Below are 23,175 nucleotides of genomic sequence, written 5' to 3'. Positions count from 1 at the left end.
TAGCATCGGGATTGAATACAACAGTCACCATGCGCACTTTTCTCCATGGGAGTAATGTCTCTAACAGTCTACGCTTTGATCGTTCCCTGGAAGACCAGTAGTAGTTTCCGATGCACCTCAGGTGGCATTCTGTAATCTGTGGACTATCAGAGTGTTGATGAATTACAGGAAATTCCATCGGGATTGAATACAACAGTCACCATGCGCACTTTACTCTATGAGAGTAGTGTCTCAAACATTCTACGCTTTGATCGTCCCTGGAAGACCAGAAGTAGTTTCCGAAGCACATCTGGAGGTATTCTGTAATCTGTGGACTAACAGAGTGTTGATGAAACACAGAAAATGCATCGGGATTGATTACAACAGTCACCATGCGCACTTTCCTCCATGGGAGTAATGTCTCAAACAGTCTACGCTTTGATCGTTCCCTGGAACACCAGTAGTAGTTTCCGATGCACATCCGGGGCATTCTGTAATCTGTTGGCTATCAGAGTGTTGATGAAACACAGAAATTTCATCGGGATTGAATACAACAGTCAACATGCGCACCGTCCTCCATTGGAGTAATGTCTCAAACAGTCTACGCTTTGATCGTTCCCTGGAAGACCAGTAGTAGTTTCCGATGCACATCTGGTGGCATTCTGTAACCTGTGGACTATCAGAATGTTGATAAACCACAGAAATTGCATCGGGATTGAATACATCAGTCACAATGCGCACTTTAATCCATGGGAGTAATGTCTCAAACAGTCTACGCTTTGATCGTTCCCTGGAAGACCAGTAGTAGTTTCCGATGGACATCTGGTGGCATTCTGTAATCTGTGGACTATCAGACTGTTGATGAAACACAGAAATTGCATCGGGATTGAATAGCACAGTCACCATGCGCACTTTCCACCATCAGAGTAGTGTCTCAAACATTCTACGCTTTGATAGTTCCCTGGAAGACCAGAACTAGTTTCCGATGCACATCTGGAGGCATATTGTAATCTGTGGACTATCAGAGTGTTGATGAAACACAGAAATAGCATCGGGATTGAATACAACAGTCACCATGCGCACTTTCCTCCATGGGAGTAATGTCTCAAACAGTCTACGCTTTGATCGTTCCCTGGAAGACCAGTAGTAGTTTCCGATGGACATCTAGTGGCATTCTGTAATCTGTGGACTATCAGAGTGTTGATGAAACACAGAAATTATATTGGGATAGAATACAACAGTCACCATGCGCTCCTTCCTCCATGGGAGTAATGTCTCCAATAGTTTACGCTTTGTTCGTTCCCTGGAAGACCAGTAGTAGTTTCCGATGCACATCTGGATGCTTTGTGTAATCTGTGGACTATCGGTGTGTTGATGAAACACAGAAATTGCATCGGGATTGAATACAACAGTCACCATGCGCACTTTCCTCCATGGGAGTAATGTCTCAAACAGTCTACGCTTTGATCGTTCCCTGGAAGACCAGTAGTAGTTTCCGACGCACATCTGGAGGCATTCTGTAATCTGTGGACTATCAGAGTGTTGATGAAACACAGAAATTGCATCGGGATTGAATACAACCGTCACCATGCGCACCTTCCTCCACGGGAGTAATGTCTCAAACAGTCTACGCTTTGATCGTTCCCTGGAAGACCAGTAGTAGTTTCCGATATACATCTGGTGGCATTCTGTAATCTGTGGACTATCAGAGTGTTGATGAAACACAGATATTGCATCGGGATTGAATACAACAGTCACCATGCGCACTTTCCTCCATGGGAGTAATGTCTGTAACAGTCTAAGCTTTGATCGTTCCCTGCAAGACCAGTAGTAGTTTCCGATGCACATCTGGAGGCTTTCTGTAATCTGTGGACTATCAGAGTGTTGATGAAACACAGAAATTGCATCGGGATTGAATACAACAGTCACCATGCGCACTTTCCTCCATGGGAGTAATGTCTCAAACAGTCTACGCTTTGATTTTTCCCTGGAAGACCAGTAGTACTTTCCGATGCACATCTGGAGGCATTCTGTAATCTGTGGACTATCAGACTGTTGTTGAAACACAGAAATTGCATCAGGATTCTATACAACAGTCACCATGCGCACCTTCCTCCACGGGAGTAATGTCTCAAACAGTCTACGCTTTGATCGTTCAATGGAACACCAGTAGTAGTTTCCGACGCACATCCGGGGCATTCTGTAATCTGTGGGCTATCAGAGTGTTGATGAAACACAGAAAATTCATCGGGATTGAATACAACAGTCAACATGCGCACCGTCCTCCATGGGAGTAATGTCTCAAATAGTCTACGCTTTGATCGTTCCCTGGAAAACCAGTAGTAGTTTCCGATGCACATCTGGTGGCATTCTGTAACCTGTGCACTATCAGAATGTTGATAAACCACAGAAATTGCATCGGGATTGAATACATCAGTCACAATGCGCACTTTCCTCCATGGGAGTAATGTCTCAAACAGTCTACGCTTTGATCGTTCCCTGGAAGACCAGCAGTAGTTTCCGATGGACATCTGGTGGCATTCTGTAATCTGTGGACTATCAGACTGTTGATGAAACACAGAAATTGCATCGGGATTGAATACCACAGTCACCATGCGCACTTTCCTCCATCAGAGTAGTGTCTCAAACATTCTACGCTTTGATCGTTCCCTGGAAGACCAGAACTAGTTTCCGATGCACATCTGGAGGCATTCTGTTATCTGTGGACTATCAGAGTGTTGCTGAAACACAGAAATTGCATTGGGATTGAATACAACAGTCACCATGCGCACTTTCCTCCATGGGAGTAAATCTCAAACAGTCTACGCTTTAATCATTCCCTGGAAACCAGTACTAGTTTCCGATGCAAATCTGGAGGCATTCTGTAATCTGTGGACTATCAGGGTGTTGATGAAGCACAGATATTGCATCGGGATTGAATACAACAGTCACCATGCGCACCTTCCTCCACGGGAGTAATGTCTCAAACAGTCTACGCTTTGATCGTTCCCTGGAAGACCAGTAGTAGTTTCCGATGGACATCTGGTGATATTCTGTAATCTGTGGACTATCAGAGTGTTGATGAAACACAGAAATTATATTGGGATAGAATACAACAGTCACCATGCGCTCCTTCCTCCATGGGAGTAATGTCTCCAATAGTTTACGCTTTGTTCGTTCCCTGGAAGACCAGTAGTAGTTTCCGATGCACATCTGGATGCTTTGTGTAATCTGTGGACTATCGGTGTGTTGATGAAACACAGAAATTGCATCGGGATTGAATACAACAGTCACCATGCGCACTTTCCTCCATGGGAGTAATGTCTCAAACAGTCTACGCTTTGATCGTTCCCTGGAAGACCAGTAGTAGTTTCCGACGCACATCTGGAGGCATTCTGTAATCTGTGGACTATCAGAGTGTTGATGAAACACAGAAATTGCATCGGGATTGAATACAACCGTCACCATGCGCACCTTCCTCCACGGGAGTAATGTCTCAAACAGTCTACGCTTTGATCGTTCCCTGGAAGACCAGTAGTAGTTTCCGATATACATCTGGTGGCATTCTGTAATCTGTGGACTATCAGAGTGTTGATGAAACACAGATATTGCATCGGGATTGAATACAACAGTCACCATGCGCACTTTCCTCCATGGGAGTAATGTCTGTAACAGTCTAAGCTTTGATCGTTCCCTGCAAGACCAGTAGTAGTTTCCGATGCACATCTGGAGGCTTTCTGTAATCTGTGGACTATCAGAGTGTTGATGAAACACAGAAATTGCATCGGGATTGAATACAACAGTCACCATGCGCACTTTCCTCCATGGGAGTAATGTCTCAAACAGTCTACGCTTTGATTTTTCCCTGGAAGACCAGTAGTACTTTCCGATGCACATCTGGAGGCATTCTGTAATCTGTGGACTATCAGACTGTTGTTGAAACACAGAAATTGCATCAGGATTCTATACAACAGTCACCATGCGCACCTTCCTCCACGGGAGTAATGTCTCAAACAGTCTACGCTTTGATCGTTCAATGGAACACCAGTAGTAGTTTCCGACGCACATCCGGGGCATTCTGTAATCTGTGGGCTATCAGAGTGTTGATGAAACACAGAAAATTCATCGGGATTGAATACAACAGTCAACATGCGCACCGTCCTCCATGGGAGTAATGTCTCAAATAGTCTACGCTTTGATCGTTCCCTGGAAAACCAGTAGTAGTTTCCGATGCACATCTGGTGGCATTCTGTAACCTGTGCACTATCAGAATGTTGATAAACCACAGAAATTGCATCGGGATTGAATACATCAGTCACAATGCGCACTTTCCTCCATGGGAGTAATGTCTCAAACAGTCTACGCTTTGATCGTTCCCTGGAGGACCAGCAGTAGTTTCCGATGGACATCTGGTGGCATTCTGTAATCTGTGGACTATCAGACTGTTGATGAAACACAGAAATTGCATCGGGATTGAATACCACAGTCACCATGCGCACTTTCCTCCATCAGAGTAGTGTCTCAAACATTCTACGCTTTGATCGTTCCCTGGAAGACCAGAACTAGTTTCCGATGCACATCTGGAGGCATTCTGTTATCTGTGGACTATCAGAGTGTTGCTGAAACACAGAAATTGCATTGGGATTGAATACAACAGTCACCATACGCACTTTCCTCCATGGGAGTAAATCTCAAACAGTCTACGCTTTAATCATTCCCTGGAAACCAGTACTAGTTTCCGATGCAAATCTGGAGGCATTCTGTAATCTGTGGACTATCAGGGTGTTGATGAAGCACAGATATTGCATCGGGATTGAATACAACAGTCACCATGCGCACCTTCCTCCACGGGAGTAATGTCTCAAACAGTCTACGCTTTGATCGTTCCCTGGAAGACCAGTAGTAGTTTCCGATGGACATCTGGTGATATTCTGTAATCTGTGGACTATCAGAGTGTTGATGAAACACAGAAATTGCATCGGGATTGAATACAACAGTCTCCATGCGCACTTTCCTCCATGGGAGTAATGTCTGTAACAGTCTAAGTTTTGATCGTTCCCTGCAAGACCAGTAGTAGTTTCCGATGCACATTTGGAGGCATTCTGTAATCTGTGGACTATAAGAGTGTTGATGAAACACAGAAATTGCATCGGGATTGAATACAACAGTCACCATGCGCACTTTCCTCAATGGGAGTAATGTCTCAAACAGTCTACGCTTTGATTGTTCCCTGGAAGACCAGTAGTTGTTTCCGATGCACATCTGGAGGCATTCTGTAATCTGTGGACTATCAGACTGTTGATGAAACACAGAAATTGCATCAGGATTCTATACAACAGTCACCATGCGCACTTTCCTCCATGGGAGTAATGTCTCAAACAGTCTACGCTTTGATCGTTCCCTGGAAGACCAGTAGTAGTTTCCGATATACATCTGGTGACATTCTGTAATCTGTGGACTATCAGAGTGTTGATGAAACATAGAAATTGCATCGGGATTGAATACAACAGTCACCATGCGCCCTTTTCTCCATGGGAGTAATGTCTCTAACAGTCTACGCTTTGATCGTTCCCTGGAAGACCAGTAGTAGTTTCCGATGCACATCAGGTGGCATTCTGTAATCTGTGGACTGTCAGAGTGTTGATGAATTACAGGAAATTCCATCGGGATTGAATACAACAGTCACCATGCGCACTTTCCTCTATGAGAGTAGTGTTTCAAACATTCTACGCTTTGATCGTCCCTGGAAGACCAGAAGTAGTTTCCGAAGCACATCTGGAGGCATTCTGTAATCTGTGGACTATCAGAGTGTTGATGAAACACAGAAAATGCATCGGGATTGAATACAACAGTCACCATGCGCACTTTCCTCCATGGGAGTAATGTCTCAAACAGTCTACGCTTTGATCGTTCCCTGGAACACCAGTAGTAGTTTCCGACGCACATCCGGGGCATTCTGTAATCTGTGGGCTATCAGAGTGTTGATGAAACACAGAAATTTCATCGGGATTGAATACAACAGTCAACATGCGCACCGTCCTCCATGGGAGTAATGTCTCAAACAGTCTACGCTTTGATCGTTCCCTGGAAGACCAGTAGTAGTTTCCGATGCACATCTGGTGGCATTCTGTAACCTGTGGACTATCAGAATGTTGATAAACCACAGAAATTGCATCGGGATTGAATACATCAGTCACAATGCGCACTTTCCTCCATGGGAGTAATGTCTCAAGCAGTCTACGCTTTGATCGTTCCCTGGAAGGCCAGTAGTAGTTTCCGATGGACATCTGGTGGCATTCTGTAATCTGTGGACTATCAGACTGTTGATGAAACACAGAAATTGCATCGGGATTGAATACCACAGTCACCATGCGCACTTTCCTCCATCAGAGTAGTGTCTCAAACATTCTACGCTTTGATCGTTCCGTGGAAGACCAAAACTAGTTTCCGATGCACATCTGGAGGCATTCTGTTATCTGTGGACAATCAGAGTGTTGCTGAAACACAGAAATTGCATTGGGATTGAATACAACAGTCACCATGCGCACGTTCCTCCATGGGAGTAAATCTCAAACAGTCTACGCTTTAATCATTCCCTGGAAACCAGTACTAGTTTCCGATGCAGATCTGGAGGCATTCTGTAATCTGTGGACTATCATGGTGTTGATGAAGCACAGATATTGCATCGGGATTGAATACAACAGTCACCATGCGCACCTTCCTCCACGGGAGTAATGTCTCAAACAGTCTACGCTTTGATCCTTCCCTGGAAGACCAGTAGTAGTTTCCGATGGACATCTGGTGGCATTCTGTAATCTGTGGACTATCAGAGTGTTGATGAAACACAGAAATTGCATCGGGATTGAATACAACAGTCACCATGCGCACTTTCCTCCATGGGAGTAATGTCTGTAACTGTCTAAGTTTTGATCGTTCCCTGCAGGACCAGTAGTAGTTTCCGATGCACATTTGGAGGCTTTCTGTAATCTGTGGACTATACGAGTGTTGATGAAACACAGAAATTGCATCGGGATTGAATACAACAGTCACCATGCGCACTTTCCTCCATGGGAGTAATGTCTCAAACAGTCTACGCTTTGATCGTTCCCTGGAACACCAGTAGTAGTTTCCGACGCACATCCGGGGCATTCTGTAATCTGTGGACTATCAGAGTGTTGATGAAACAAAGAAATTTCATCGGGATTGAATACAACAGTCACCATGCGCACTTTCCTCCATGGGAGTAATGTCTCAAACAGTCTACGCTTTGATCGTTCCCTGGAAGACCAGTAGTAGTTTCCGATGCACATCTGGTGGAATTCTGTAACCTGTGGACTATCAGAGTTTTGATGAAACACAGAAATGGCAGCGGGATTAAATACAACAGTCACCATGCGCACTTTCCTCCATGGGAGTAATGTCTCAAACAGCCTACGCTTTGATCGTTCCCTGGAAGACCAGTAGTAGTTTCCGATGCACATCTGGAGGCATTCTGTAATCTGTGGACTATCAGACTGTTGATGAACCACAGAAATTGCATCGGGATTGAATACAACAGTCACAATGCGCACTTTCCTCCATGGGAGTAATGTCTCAAACAGTCTAAGCTTTGATCGTTCCCTGGAAGACCAGTAGTAGTTTCCGATAGACATCTGGTGGCACTCTGTAATCTGTGTACTATCAGGCTGTTGTTGAAACACAGAAATTGCATCGGGATTGAATACAACAGTCACCATGCGCACTTTCCTCCATGGGAGTAATGTTTCAAACAGTTTACGTTTTGATCGTTCCCTGGAAGACCAGTAGTAGTTTCCGATGCACATCGTGGGGCAATCTATAATGTGTGGCCTATCAGAGTGTTGATGAAACACAGAAATTGCATCGGGATTTAATACAACAGTCACCATGCGAACTTTCCTCCATGGGAGTAATGTCTCAAACAGTCTCCGCTCTGATCGTTCCCTGGAACACCAGTAGTAGTTTCCGATGCGTATCTGGAGGCATTCTGTAATCTGTGGACAATCAGACTGTTGATGAAACACAGAAATTGCATCGGGATTGAATACATCAGTCACCATGCGCACTTTCCTCCATGCGAGTAATGTCTCAAACAGTCTACGCTTTGATCGTTCCCTGGAAGACCAGTAGTAGTGTCCGATGCATATCTGGAGATATTCTGTAATCTGTGGACTATCAGACCGTTGATGAAACACAGAAATTGCATCGGGATTGAATACAACAGTCACCATGCGCACTTTCCTGCCTTGGGAGTAATGTCTCAAATAGTCTACGCTTTGATCGTACCGTGGAAGACCAATATTTTTTTCCGATGCACATCTGGAAGCATTGTGTAATCTGTGGACTATCAGAGTGTTGATGAAACACAGAAATTGCATCGGGATTGAATACAACAGTCACCAAGCGCACTTTCCTCCATGGGAGTAATGTCTCAAACAGTCTACGCTTTGATCGTACACTGGAAGACCAGTAGAAGTTTCCGATGCACATCTGGAGGCATTTTGTAATCTGTGGACTATCAGAGTGTTGATGAAACACAGAAATTGCATCGGGATTGAATACAACAGTCACCATGCGCACTTTCCTCCATGGGAGTCATGTCTCAAACAGTCTACGCTTTGATCGTTCCCTGGAAGACCAGTAGTAGTTTCCGATGGACATCTAGTGGCATTCTGTAATCTGTGGACTATCAGAGTGTTGATGAAACACAGAAATTACATCGGAATAGAATACAACAGTCACCATGCGCACCTTCCTCCATGGGAGTAAGGTCTCCAATAGTTTACGCATTGTTCGTTCCCTGGAAGACCAGTAGTAGTTTCCGATGCACATCTGGATGCTTTGTGTAATCTGTGGACTATCGGTGTGTTGATGAAACACAGAAATTGCATCCGGATTGAATACAACTGTCACCATGCGCACTTTCCTCCATGGGAGTAATGTCTCAAACAGTCTACGCTTTGATCGTTCCCTGGAAGACCAGTAGTAGTTTCCGACGCACATCTGGAGGCATTCTGTAATCTGTGGACTATCAGAGTGTTGATGAAACACAGAAATTGCATCGGGATTGAATACAACAGTCACCATGCGCACTTTCCTCCATGGGAATAATGTCTCAAACAGTCTACGCTTTGATTGTACCCTGTAAGACCAGTAGTAGTTTCCGATGCACATCTGGAGACATTCTGTAAGCTGTGGGGTATCAGAGTGTTGATGAAACGCAGAAATTGCATCGGGATTGAATACAACAGTCACCATGCGCTCCTTCATCAATGCGAGTAATGTCTCAAAGAGTTTACGCTTTGATCGTTCCCTGGAAGTCCAGTAGTAGTTTCCGATGCACATCTGGAGGCATTTCGTAATCTGTGGACTATCAGAGTGTTGATACAACACAGAAATTGCATCGGGATTGAATACCACAGTCCCCATGCGCACTTTCCTCCATCAGAGTAGTGTCTCAAACATTCTACGCTTTGATCGTTCCCTGGAAGACCAGAACTAGTTTCCGATGCACATCCGGAGGCATTCTGTTATCTGTGGACTATCACAGTGTTGCTGAAACACAGAAATTGCATTGGGATTGAATACAACAGTCACCATGCGCACTTTCCTCCATGGGAGAAAATCTCAAACAGTCTACGCTTTGATCATTCCCTGGAAACCAGTACTAGTTTCCGATGCAAATCTGGAGGCATTCTGTAATCTGTGGACTATCAGGGTGTTGATGAAACACAGATATTGCATCGGGATTGAATACAACAGTCACCATGCGCACCTTCCTCCACGGGAGTAATGTCTCAAACAGTCTATGCTTTGATCGTTCCCTGGAAGACCAGTAGTAGTTTCCGATATACATCTGGTGGCATTCTGTAATCTGTGGACTATCAGAGTGTTGATGAAACACAGAAATTGCATCGGGATTGAATACAACAGTCACAATGCGCACTTTCCTCCATGGGAGTAATGTCTGTAACAGTCTAAGCTTTGATCGTTCCCTGCAAGACCAGTAGTAGTTTCCGATGCACATCTGGTGGCATTCTGTAACCTGTGGACTATCAGAATGTTGATAAACCACAGAAATTGCATCGCGATTGAATACATCAGTCACAATGCGCACTTTCCTCCATGGGAGTAATGTCTCAAACAGTCTACGCTTTGATCGTTCCCTGGAAGACCAGTAGTAGTTTCCGATGGACATCTGGTGGCATTCTGTAATCTGTGGACTATCAGACTGTTGATGAAACACAGAAATTGCTTTGGGATTGAATACCACAGTCACCATGCGCACTTTCCTCCATCAGAGTAGTGTCTCAAACATTCTACGCTTTGATCGTTCCCTGGAAGACCAGAACTAGTTTCCGATGCACATCTGGAGGCATTCTGTTATCTGTGGACTATCAGAGTGTTGCTGAAACACAGAAATTGCATTGGGATTGAATACAACAGTCACCATGCGCACTTTCCTCCATGGGAGTAAATCTCAAACAGTCTACGCTTCAATCATTCCCTGGAAACCAGTACTAGTTTCCGATGCAAATCTGGAGGCATTCTGTAATCTGTGGACTATCAGGGTGTTGATGAAACACAGATATTGCATCGGGATTGAATACAACAGTCACCATGCGCACCTTCCTCCACGGGAGTAATGTCTCAAACAGTCTACGCTTTGATCGTTCCCTGGAAGACCAGTAGTAGTTTCCGATGGACATCTTTTGGCATTCTGTAATCTGTGGACTATCAGAGTGTTGATGAAACACAGAAATTGCATCGGGATTGAATACAACAGTCACAATGCGCACTTTCCTCCATGGGAGTAATGTCTGTAACAGTCTAAGTTTTGATCGTTCCCTGCAAGACCAGTAGTAGTTTCCGATGCACATTTGGAGGCGTCCTCTAATCTGTGGACTATAAGAGTGTTGATGAAACACAGAAATTGCATCGGGATTGAATACAACAGTCACCATGCGCACTTTCCTCCATGGGAGTAATGTCTCAAACAGTCTACGCTTTTATTGTTCCCTGGAAGACCAGTAGTAGTTTCCGATGCACATCTGGAGGCATTCTGCAATCTGTGGACTATCAGACTGTTGATGAAACACAGAAATTGCATCAGGATTCTATACAACAGTCACCATGCGCACTTTCCTCCATGGGAGAAAGGTCTCAAACAGTCTACGCTTTGATCGTTCCCTGGAAGACCAGTAGTAGTTTCCGATGCACATCTGGTGGCATTCTGTAACCTGTGGACTATCAGAGTTTTTATGAGACACAGAAATGGCAGCGGGATTAAATACAACAATCACCATGCGCACTTTCCTCCATGGGAGTAATGTCTCAAACAGTCTACGCTTTGATCGTTCCCTGCAAGACCAGTAGTAGTTTCCGATGCACATCTGGTGGCATTCTGTAACCTGTGGACTATCAGAATGTTGATAAATCACAGAAATTGCATCGCGATTGAATACATCAGTCACAATGCGCACTTTCCTCCATGGGGGTAATGTCTCAAACAGTCTACGCTTTGATCGTTCCCTGGAAGACCAGTAGTAGTTTCCGATGGACATCTGGTGGCATTCTGTAATCAGTGGACTATCAGACTGTTGATGAAACACAGAAATTGCTTTGGGATTGAATACCACAGTCACCATGCGCACTTTCCTCCATCAGAGTAGTGTCTCAAACATTCTACGCTTTGATCGTTCCCTGGAAGACCAGAACTAGTTTCCGATGCACATCTGGAGGCATTCTGTTATCTGTGGACTATCAGAGTGTTGCTGAAACACAGAAATTGCATTGGGATTGAATACAACAGTCACCATGCGCACTTTCCTCCATAGGAGTAAATCTCAAACAGTCTACGCTTTAATCATTCCCTGGAAACCAGTATTAGTTTCCGATGCAAATCTGGAGGCGTTCTCTAATCTGTGGACTATAAGAGTGTTGATGAAACACAGAAATTGCATCGGTCTTGAATACAACAGTCACCATGCGCACTTTCCTCCATGGGAGTAATGTCTCAAACAGTCTACGCTTTTATTGTTCCCTGGAAGACCAGTAGTAGTTTCCGATGCACATCTGGAGGCATTCTGCAATCTGTGGACTATCAGACTGTTGATGAAACACAGAAATTGCATCAGGATTCTATACAACAGTCACCATGCGCACTTTCCTCCATGGGAGTAATGTCTCAAACAGTCTACGCTTTGATCGTTCCCTGGAAGACCAGTAGTAGTTTCCGATATACATCTGGTGACATTCTGTAATCTGTGGACTATCAGAGTGTTGATGAAACATAGAAATTGCATCGGGATTGAATACAACAGTCACCATGCGCACTTTTCTCCATGGGAGTTATGTCTCTAACAGTCTACGCTTTGATCGTTCCCTGGAAGACCAGTAGTAGTTTCTGATGCACATCAGGTGGCATTCTGTGATCTGTGGACTATCAGAGTGTTGATGAATTACAGAAATTCCATCGGGATTGAATACAACAGTCACCATGCGCACTTTCCACTATGAGAGTAGTGTCTCAAACATTCTACGCTTTGATCGTCCCTAGAAGACCAGAAGTAGTTTCCGAAGCACATCTGTAGGCATTCTGTAATCTGTGGACTATCAGCGTGTTGATGAAACACAGAAAATGCATCGGGATTGAATACAACAGTCACCATGCGCACTTTCCTCCATGGGAGTAATGTCTCAAACAGTCTGCGCTTTGATCGTTCCCTGGAAGACCAGTAGTAGTTTCCGATGCACATCTGGTGGCATTCTGTAACCTGTGGACTATCAGAGTTTTGATGAGACACAGAAATGGCAGCGGGATTAAATACAACAGTCACCATGCGCACTTTCCTCCATGGGAGTAATGTCTCAAACAGTCTACGCTTTGATCGTTCCCTGGAAGACCAGTAGTAGTTTCCGATGCACATCTGGAGGCATTCTGTAATCTTTGGACTATCAGACTGTTGATGAACCACAGAAATTGCATCGGGATTGAATACAACAGTCACAATGCGCACTTTCCTCCATGGGAGTAATGTCTCAAACAGTCTACGCATTGATCGTTCCCTGGAAGACCAGTAGTAGTTTCCGATGGACATCTGGTGGCACTCTGTAATCTGTGGACTATCAGACTGTTGTTGAAACACAGAAATTGCATCGGGATTGAATACAACAGTCACCATGCGCACTTTCCTCCATGGGAGTAATGTCTCAAACAGTCTACGCTTTGATCGTTCCCTGGAAGACCAGTAGTAGTTTCCGATGCACATCTGGAGGCATTCTGTAATCTGTGGACTATCAGACTGTTGATGAACCACAGAAATTGCATCGGGATTGAATACAACAGTCACAATGCGCACTTTCCTCCATGGGAGTAATGTCTCAAACAGTCTACGCTTTGATCGTTCCCTGGAAGACCAGTAGTAGTTTCCGATGGACATCTGGTGGCACTCTGTAATCTGTGGACTATCAGACTGTTGTTGAAACACAGAAATTGCATCGGGATTGAATACAACAGTCACCATGCGCACTTTCCTCCATGGGAGTAATGTTTCAAACAGTTTACGTTTTGATCGTTCCCTAAGACCAGTAGTAGTTTCCGATGCACATCGTGGGGCAATCTATAATGTGTGGCCTATCAGAGTGTTGATGAAACACAGAAATTGCATCGGGAGTTAATACCACAGTCACCATGCGAACTTTCCTAAACGGGAGTAATGTCTCAAACAGTCTCCGCTCTGATCGTTCCCTGGAACACCAGTAGTAGTTTCCGATGCACATCTGGAGGCATTCTGTAATCTGTGGACTAACAGACTGTTGATGAAACACAGAAATTGCATCGGGATTGAATACAACAGTCACCATGCGCACTTTCCTCCATGCGAGTAATGTCTCAAACAGTCTACGCTTTGATCGTTCCCTGGAAGACCAGTAGTAGTTTCCGATGCACATCTGGAGACATTCTGTAATCTGTGGACTATCAGACCGTTGATGAAACACAGAAATTGCATCGGGATTGAATACAACAGTCACCATGCGCCCTCTCCTGCCTTGGGAGTAATGTCTCAAATAGTCTACGCTTTGATCGTACCCTGGAAGACCAATATTTTTTTCCGATGCACATCTGGAAGCATTGTGTAAACTGTGGACTATCAGAGTGTTGATGAAACACAGAAATTGCATCGGGATTGAATACAACAGTCAGCAAGCGCACTTCCCTCCATGGGAGTAATGTCTCAAACAGTCTACGCATTGATCGTACACTGGAAGACCAGTAGAAGTTTCCGATGCACATCTGGAGGCATTTTGTAATCTGTGGACTATCAGAGTGTTGATGAAACACAGAAATTGCATCGGGATTGAATACAACAGTCACCATGCGCACTTTCCTCCATGGGAGTAATGTCTCAAACAGTCTAAGCTTTGATCGTTCCCTGGAAGACCAGTAGTAGTTTCCGATGGACATCTAGTGGCATTCTGTAATCTGTGGACTATCAGAGTGTTGATGAAACACAGAAATTACATCGGGATAGAATACAACAGTCACCATGCGCACCTTCCTAGATGGGAGTAATGTCTCCAATAGTTTACGCTTAGTTCGTTCCCTGGAAGACCAGTAGTAGTTTCCGATGCACATCTGGTTGCTTTGTGTAATCTGTGGACTATCGGAGTGTTGATGAAACACAGAAATTGCATCGGGATTGAATACAACAGTCACCATGCGCACTTTCCTCCATGGGAGTAATGTCTCAAACAGGCTACGCTTTGATCGTTCCCTGGAAGACCAGTAGTAGTTTCCGACGCACATCTGGAGACATTCTGTAATCTGTGGACTGTCAGAGTGTTGATGAAACACAGAAATTGCATCGGGACTGAATACAACCGTCACCATGCGCACTTTCCTCCATGGGAATAATGTCTCAAACTGTCTACGCTTTGATTGTTCCCTGTAAGACCAGTAGTAGTTTCCGATGCACATCTGGAGACATTCTGTAAGCTGTGGGGTATCAGAGTGTTGATGAAACGCAGAAATTGCATCGGGATTGAATACAACAGTCACCATGCGCTCCTTCCTCAATGCGAGTAATGTCTCAAAGAGTTTACGCTTTGATCGTTCCCTGGAAGACCAGTAGTAGTTTCCGATGCACATCTGGAGGCATTTCGTAATCTGTGGACTATCAGAGTGTTGATGAAACACAGAAATTGCATCGGGATTGAATACCACAGTCCCCATGCGCACTTTCCTCCATCCGAGTAGTGTCTCAAACATTCTACGCTTTGATCGTTCCCTGGAAGACCAGAACTACTTTCCGATGCACATCTGGAGGCATTATGTTATCTGTGGACTATCAGAGTGTTGCTGAAACACAGAAATTGCATTGGGATTGAATACAACAGTCACCATGCGCACTTTCCTCCATGGGAGTAAATCTCAAACAGTCTACGCTTTGATCATTCCCTGGAAACCAGTACTAGTTTCCGATGCAAATCTGGAGGCATTCTGTAATATGTGGACTATCAGGGTGTTGATGAAACACAGATATTGCATCGGGATTGAATACAACAGTCACCATGCGCACCTTCCTCCATGGGAGTAATGTCTCAAACAGTCTACGCTTTTATTGTTCCCTGGAAGACCAGTAGTAGTTTCCGATGCACATCTGGAGGCATTCTGCAATCTGTGGACTATCAGACTGTTGATGAAACACAGAAATTGCATCAGGATTCTATACAACAGTCACCATGCGCACTTTCCTCCATGGGAGTAATGTCTCAAACAGTCTACGCTTTGATCGTTCCCTGGAAGACCAGTAGTAGTTTCCGATGCACATCTGGTGGCATTCTGTAACCTGTGGACTATCAGAGTTTTTATGAGACACAGAAATGGCAGCGGGATTAAATACAACAATCACCATGCGCACTTTCCTCCATGGGAGTAATGTCTCAAACAGTCTACGCTTTGATCGTTCCCTGCAAGACCAGTAGTAGTTTCCGATGCACATCTGGTGGCATTCTGTAACCTGTGGACTATCAGAATGTTGATAAACCACAGAAATTGCATCGCGATTGAATACATCAGTCACAATGCGCACTTTCCTCCATGGGAGTAATGTCTCAAACAGTCTACGCTTTGATCGTTCCCTGGAAGACCAGTAGTAGTTTCCGATGGACATCTGGTGGCATTCTGTAATCTGTGGACTATCAGACTGTTGATGAAACACAGAAATTGCTTTGGGATTGAATACCACAGTCACCATGCGCACTTTCCTCCATCAGAGTAGTGTCTCAAACATTCTACGCTTTGATCGTTCCCTGGAAGACCAGAACTAGTTTCCGATGCACATCTGGAGGCATTCTGTTATCTGTGGACTATCAGAGTGTTGCTGAAACACAGAAATTGCATTGGGATTGAATACAACAGTCACCATGCGCACTTTCCTCCATGGGAGTAAATCTCAAACAGTCTACGCTTTAATCATTCCCTGGAAACCAGTACTAGTTTCCGATGCAAATCTGGAGGCGTTCTCTAATCTGTGGACTATAAGAGTGTTGATGAAACACAGAAATTGCATCGGGATTGAATACAACAGTCACCATGCGCACTTTCCTCCATGGGAGTAATGTCTCAAACAGTCTACGCTTTTATTGTTCTCTGGAAGACCAGTAGTAGTTTCCGATGCACATCTGGAGGCATTCTGCAATCTGTGGACTATCAGACTGTTGATGAAACACAGAAATTGCATCAGGATTCTATACAACAGTCACCATGCGCACTTTCCTCCATGGGAGTAATGTCTCAAACAGTCTACGCTTTGATCGTTCCCTGGAAGACCAGTAGTAGTTTCCGATATACATCTGGTGACATTCTGTAATCTGTGGACTATCAGAGTGTTGATGAAACATAGAAATTGCATCGGGATTGAATACAACAGTCACCATGCGCACTTTTCTCCATGGGAGTTATGTCTCTAACAGTCTACGCTTTGATCGTTCCCTGGAAGACCAGTAGTAGTTTCTGATGCACATCAGGTGGCATTATGTGATCTGTGGACTATCAGAGTGTTGATGAATTACAGAAATTCCATCGGGATTGAATACAACAGTCACCATGCGCACTTTCCACTATGAGAGTAGTGTCTCAAACATTCTACGCTTTGATCGTCCCTAGAAGACCAGAAGTAGTTTCCGAAGCACATCTGTAGGCATTCTGTAATCTGTGGACTATCAGAGTGTTGATGAAACACAGAAAATGCATCGGGATTGAATACAACAGTCACCATGCGCACTTTCCTCCATGGGAGTAATGTCTCAAACAGTCTGCGCTTTGATCGTTCCCTGGAAGACCAGTAGTAGTTTCCGATGCACATCTGGTGGCATTCTGTAACCTGTGGACTATCAGAGTTTTGATGAGACACAGAAATGGCAGCGGGATTAAATTCAACAGTCACCATGCGCACTTTCCTCCATGGGAGTAATGTCTCAAACAGTCTACGCTTTGATCGTTCCCTGGAAGACCAGTAGTAGTTTCCGATGCACATCTGGAGGCATTCTGTAATCTTTGGACTATCAGACTGTTGATGAACCACAGAAATTGCATCGGGATTGAATACAACAGTCACAATGCGCACTTTCCTCCATGGGAGTAATGTCTCAAACAGTCTACGCTTTGATCGTTCCCTGGAAGACCAGTAGTAGTTTCCGATGGACATCTGGTGGCACTCTGTAATCTGTGGACTATCAGACTGTTGTTGAAACACAGAAATTGCATCGGGATTGAATACAACAGTCACCATGCGCACTTTCCTCCATGGGAGTAATGTCTCAAACAGTCTACGCTTTGATCGTTCCCTGGAAGACCAGTAGTAGTTTCCGATGCACATCTGGAGGCATTCTGTAATCTGTGGACTATCAGACTGTTGATGAACCACAGAAATTGCATCGGGATTGAATACAACAGTCACAATGCGCACTTTCCTCCATGGGAGTAATGTCTCAAACAGTCTACGCTTTGATCGTTCCCTGGAAGACCAGTAGTAGTTTCCGATGGACATCTGGTGGCACTCTGTAATCTGTGGACTATCAGACTGTTGTTGAAACACAGAAATTGCATCGGGATTGAATACAACAGTCACCATGCGCACTTTCCTCCATGGGAGTAATGTTTCAAACAGTTTACGTTTTGATCGTTCCCTGGAAGACCAGTAGTAGTTTCCGATGCACATCGTGGGGCAATCTATAATGTGTGGCCTATCAGAGTGTTGATGAAACACAGAAATTGCATCGGGAGTTAATACCACAGTCACCATGCGAAATTTCCTAAACGGGAGTAATGTCTCAAACAGTCTCCGCTCTGATCGTTCCCTGGAACACCAGTAGTAGTTTCCGATGCACATCTGGAGGCATTCTGTAATCTGTGGACTAACAGACTGTTGATGAAACACAGAAATTGCATCGGGATTGAATACAACAGTCACCATGCGCACTTTCCTCCATGCGAGTAATGTCTCAAACAGTCTACGCTTTGATCGTTCCCTGGTAGACCAGTAGTAGTTTCCGATGCACATCTGGAGACATTCTGTAATCTGTGGACTATCAGACCGTTGATGAAACACAGAAATTGCATCGGGATTGAATACAACAGTCACCATGCGCACTCTCCTGCCTTGGGAGTAATGTCTCAAATAGTCTACGCTTTGATCGTACCCTGGAAGACCAATATTTTTTTCCGATGCACATCTGGAAGCATTGTGTAAACTGTGGACTATCAGAGTGTTGATGAAACACAGAAATTGCATCAGGATTGAATACAACAGTCAGCAAGCGCACTTCCCTCCATGGGAGTAATGTCTCAAACAGTCTACGCATTGATCGTACACTGGAAGACCAGTAGAAGTTTCCGATGCACATCTGGAGGCATTTTGTAATCTGTGGACTATCAGAGTGTTGATGAAACACAGTAATTGCATCGGGATTGAATACAACAGTCACCATGCGCACTTTCCTCCATGGGAGTAATGTCTCAAACAGTCTAAGCTTTGATCGTTCCCTGGAAGACCAGTAGTAGTTTCCGATGGACATCTAGTGGCATTCTGTAATCTGTGGACTATCAGAGTGTTGATGAAACACAGAAATTACATCGGGATAGAATACAACAGTCACCATGCGCACCTTCCTAAATGGGAGTAATGTCTCCAATAGTTTACGCTTAGTTCGTTCCCTGGAAGACCAGTAGTAGTTTCCGATGCACATCTGGTTGCTTTGTGTAATCTGTGGACTATCGGAGTGTTGATGAAACACAGAAATTGCATCGGGATTGAATACAACAGTCACCATGCGCACTTTCCTCCATGGGAGTAATGTCTCAAACAGGCTACGATTTGATCGTTCCCTGGAAGACCAGTAGTAGTTTCCGACGCACATCTGGAGACATTCTGTAATCTGTGGACTGTCAGAGTGTTGATGAAACACAGAAATTGCATCGGGACTGAATACAACCGTCACCATGCGCACTTTCCTCCATGGGAATAATGTCTCAAACTGTCTACGCTTTGATTGTTCCCTGTAAGACCAGTAGTAGTTTCCGATGCACATCTGGAGACATTCTGTAAGCTGTGGGGTATCAGAGTGTTGATGAAACGCAGAAATTGCATCGGGATTGAATACAACAGTCACCATGCGCTCCTTCCTCAATGCGAGTAATGTCTCAAAGAGTTTACGCTTTGATCGTTCCCTGGAAGTCCAGTAGTAGTTTCCGATGCACATCTGGAGGCATTTCGTAATCTGTGGACTATCAGAGTGTTGATGAAACACAGAAATTGCATCGGGATTGAATACCACAGTCCCCATGCGCACTTTCCTCCATCCGAGTAGTGTCTCAAACATTCTACGCTTTGATCGTTCCCTGGAAGACCAGAACTACTTTCCGATGCACATCTGGAGGCATTATGTTATCTGTGGACTATCAGAGTGTTGCTGAAACACAGAAATTGCATCAGGATTCTATACAACAGTCACCATGCGCACTTTCCTCCATGGGAGTAATGTCTCAAACAGTCTACGCTTTGATCGTTCCCTGGAAGACAAGTAGTAGTTTCCGATATACATCTGGTGACATTCTGTAATCTGTGGACTATCAGAGTGTTGATGAAACATAGAAATTGCATCGGGATTGAATACAACAGTCACCATGCGCACTTTTCTCCATGGGAGTAATGTCTCTAACAGTCTACGCTTTGATCGTTCCCTGCAAGACCAGTAGTAGTTTCCGATGCACATCTGGAGGCTTTCTGTAATCTGTGTACTATAAGAGTGTTGATGAAACACAGAAATTGCATCGGGATTGAATACAACAGTCACCATGCGCACTTTCCTCCATGGGAGTAATGTCTCAAACAGTCTACGCTTTGATTGTTCCCTGGAAGACCAGTAGTAGTTTCCGATGCACATCTGGAGGCATTCTGTAATCTGTGGACTATCACACTGTTGATGAAACACAGAAATTGCATCAGGATTCTATACAACAGTCACCATGCGCACTTTCCTCCATGGGAGTAATGTCTCAAACAGTCTACGCTTTGATCGTTCCCTGGAAGACAAGTAGTAGTTTCCGATATACATCTGGTGACATTCTGTAATCTGTGGACTATCAGAGTGTTGATGAAACATAGAAATTGCATCGGGATTGAATACAACAGTCACCATGCGCACTTTTCTCCATGGGAGTAATGTCTCTAACAGTCTACGCTTTGATCGTTCCCTGGAAGACCAGTAGTAGTTTCCGATGCACATCAGGTGGCATTCTGTAATCTGTGGACTATCAGAGTGTTGATGAATTACAGAAATTCCATCGGGATTGAATACAACAGTCACCATGCGCACTTTCCTCTATGAGAGTAGTGTCTCAAACATTCTACGCTTTGATCGTCCCTGGAAGACCAGAAGTAGTTTCCGAAGCACATCTGGAGGCATTCTGTAATCTGTGGACTATCAGAGTGTTGATGAAACACAGAAAATGCATCGGGATTGAATACAACAGTCACCATGCGCACTTTCCTCCATGGGAGTAATGTCTCAAACAGTCTACGCTTTGATCGTTCCCTGGAACACCAGTAGTAGTTTCCGACGCACATCCGGGGCATTCTGTAATCTGTGGACTATCAGAGTGTTGATGAAACACAGAAATTTCATCGGGATTGAATACAACAGTCAACATGCGCACCGTCCTCCATGGGAGTAATGTCTCAAACAGTATACGCTTTGATCGTTCTCTGGAAGACCAGTAGTAGTTTCCGATGCACATCTGGTGGCATTCTGTAACCTGTGGACTATCAGAATGTTGATAAACCACAGAAATTGCATCGGGATTGAATACATCAGTCACAATGCGCACTTTCCTCCATGGGAGTAATGTCTCAAACAGTCTACGCTTTGATCGTTCCCTGCAAGACCAGTAGTAGTTTCCGATGCACATCTGGAGGCTTTCTGTAATCTGTGTACTATAAGAGTGTTGATGAAACACAGAAATTGCATCGGGATTGAATACAACAGTCACCATGCGCACTTTCCTCCATGGGAGTAATGTCTCAAACAGTCTACGCTTTGATTGTTCCCTGGAAGACCAGTAGTAGTTTCCGATGCACATCTGGAGGCATTCTGTAATCTGTGGACTATCACACTGTTGATGAAACACAGAAATTGCATCAGGATTCTATACAACAGTCACCATGCGCACTTTCCTCCATGGGAGTAATGTCTCAAACAGTCTACGTTTTGATCGTTCCCTGGAAGACAAGTAGTAGTTTCCGATATACATCTGGTGACATTCTGTAATCTGTGGACTATCAGAGTGTTGATGAAACATAGAAATTGCATCGGGATTGAATACAACAGTCACCATGCGCACTTTTCTCCATGGGAGTAATGTCTCTAACAGTCTACGCTTTGATCGTTCCCTGGAAGACCAGTAGTAGTTTCCGATGCACATCAGGTGGCATTCTGTAATCTGTGGACTATCAGAGTGTTGATGAATTACAGAAATTCCATCGGGATTGAATACAACAGTCACCATGCGCACTTTCCTCTATGAGAGTAGTGTCTCAAACATTCTACGCTTTGATCGTCCCTGGAAGACCAGAAGTAGTTTCCGAAGCACATCTGGAGGCATTCTGTAATCTGTGGACTATCAGAGTGTTGATGAAACACAGAAAATGCATCGGGATTGAATACAACAGTCACCATGCGCACTTTCCTCCATGGGAGTAATGTCTCAAACAGTCTACGCTTTGATCGTTCCCTGGAACACCAGTAGTAGTTTCCGACGCACATCCGGGGCATTCTGTAATCTGTGGACTATCAGAGTGTTGATGAAACACAGAAATTTCATCGGGATTGAATACAACAGTCAACATGCGCACCGTCCTCCATGGGAGTAATGTCTCAAACAGTATACGCTTTGATCGTTCTCTGGAAGACCAGTAGTAGTTTCCGATGCACATCTGGTGGCATTCTGTAACCTGTGGACTATCAGAATGTTGATAAACCACAGAAATTGCATCGGGATTGAATACATCAGTCACAATGCGCACTTTCCTCCATGGGAGTAATGTCTCAAACAGTCTACGCTTTGATCGTTCCCTGGAAGACCAGTAGTAGTTTCCGATGCACATCTGGTGGCATTCTGTAATCTGTGGACTATCAGACTGTTGATGAAACACAGAAATTGCATCGGGATTGAATACCACAATCACCATGCGCACTTTCCTCCGTCAGAGTAGTGTCTCAAACATTCTACGCTTTGATCGTTCCCTGGAAGACCAGAAATAGTTTCCGATGCACATCTGGAGGCATTCTGTTATCTGTGGACTATCAGAGTGATGCTGAAACACAGAAATTGCATTGGGTTTGAATACAACAGTCACCATGCGCACTTTCCTCCATGGGAGAAAATCTCAAACAGTCTACGCTTTGATCATTCCCTGGAAACCAGTACTAGTTTCCGATGCAAATCTGGAGGCATTCTGTAATCTGTGGACTATCAGGGTGTTGATGAAACACAGATATTGCATCGGGATTGAATACAACAGTCACCATGCGCACCTTCCTCCACGGGAGTAATGTCTCAAACAGTCTACGCTTTGATCGTTCCCTGGCAGACCAGTAGTAGTTTCCGATGGACAT

Source organism: Schistocerca gregaria, unplaced genomic scaffold, assembly GCF_023897955.1.
Source record: "Schistocerca gregaria isolate iqSchGreg1 unplaced genomic scaffold, iqSchGreg1.2 ptg000285l, whole genome shotgun sequence".
In the NCBI taxonomy this organism is placed as follows: domain Eukaryota; kingdom Metazoa; phylum Arthropoda; class Insecta; order Orthoptera; family Acrididae; genus Schistocerca; species Schistocerca gregaria.
The sequence above is the reverse complement of the archived record's forward strand: the minus strand, read 5'-3'. Positions refer to the sequence as shown.